At 52.0% G+C, this 1,456-nt stretch overlaps 1 pseudogene; it reads left to right on the forward strand.

Moving 5' to 3' along the window:
- The first annotated feature begins 364 nt into the window (after positions 1 to 364).
- LOC121440486 lies at positions 365 to 540 on the forward strand (annotated as a pseudogene).
- The last annotated feature ends 916 nt before the right edge of the window (positions 541 to 1,456 follow it).

Here is a 1,456-nt window from a genome sequence, read left to right on the forward strand (position 1 = left end):
CAGGGAGAAGGTAGCAGTATGGCGAGGCTGCACACCATCCATGCACATGTGTACGTGGGATGAAATGGCACCACAGATGTCATTCATTTCTAACACTAACGTTACTGACCATAAAATTAATGATGGGCAAGGATCATGGCTCAGTGGGTTAGGTTTTCCCATGCAAACCTGAGAACCTGAGTTCAGATCACCAGCGCCCATGGAAAATCCAGGCACAGCAATACTCTTAAACCCTGGAGCCGGCATGTCTGGCGTGGAGGACAGATTGCTGGATCCATCCGCAAAGCTCTCTGGCCACTCCGCCTGACAAAATCAGTGAGTTTCATGTTCACTGAGAGACTGTGTCTTAAAAGATAAGGTAAATCTGCAGCCAACTAAGCTGCACGGGAGGTCCCCTTTCTCAGCGGGGCGCGCTGTGCAATGGTTGCCAGCAGCTTCTCACTGGGGCCTGGTGTGCAATGCTTGCCAACAGCACACTCGTTCGGAGTGACCTCACCCTGTTGCCTGTATGGGCTCCCCCAAGGGACCTTGGAGACAATCTTCTGAAGGCTCTTCGAGCTCTGACCTCAATGTCGCCTCCAATCTAGGCCCCAGACAGGTATTCGCTGTGCCCTAGGGAAGCCTCAGGTCACCACGGCCAGGGGTCTCACTGTCCAGGCCATCACGTCCACCTGAATCATGCCTCAGAATAAGGAACATCGGATGGAGGCCCTACGTAAAGCCAAGTTCAAGCTCTCCGTGCTGCCAGAGGCAAGTGGTGTTATTAAGCCCCTTCCTCCCACTTTCTTGCCCTGGTCGTCCTCACTGAGTTCTACTTTGTCTGTCTCTCTCAAAGAGGTGAGGCTTCACTAAACTGAATGTAGATTGATCTGAAGGACACAGTCGCTGAGAAGTGACTCGTTCCTGATGGCCGAGGGGTCAGCTGCATCACCAATCCTGGTCCCACGGGCATTGGCGGGCCCCGCACTCCTCGGGGCTTCTACTGTGGTGCTACCCTCTACCCTACTAAATCATGTTCAGTAATAAATATCACATCCTGTCTGGGAAAAGAGGGGTTACAGATGATACGCAGTGTCAGCCTTTGCCCTACACAGTCACACACACGGCAGGGGTGAGGGTGAAACACAAGAGGAGGAAGGGAATACTAGGGAGGGAGAGGAGGGATGGAGGGAGGGAAGAGGGATGGAGGGATGGAGGGATGTATGTGGTAGTAAAGTCAATGGGCTAGTAAGATGGCTGAACAGGCACGTTCCACCAGGCCTGATGAGTTGGGTCCAATCTCCAGGTCCGACAACTTCAGGACTCACTCCCAAGGTCTATCCTCTGTCCTATCTGTGTACGTGTGCGTGTGCGTGCACACACACACACGTAACATTTTTGTAAAAAAGAAAAAAAATCCATCAGGTTGGCCTTCAAAGGAAGACTAGAATTCACCATGAAAATTTGGGACAAAGAG

This window comes from Microtus oregoni, unplaced genomic scaffold (genome assembly GCF_018167655.1).
Source record: "Microtus oregoni isolate MIOR12 unplaced genomic scaffold, Mior012 000067F_ref0000223, whole genome shotgun sequence".
In the NCBI taxonomy this organism is placed as follows: Eukaryota; Metazoa; Chordata; class Mammalia; order Rodentia; family Cricetidae; genus Microtus; species Microtus oregoni.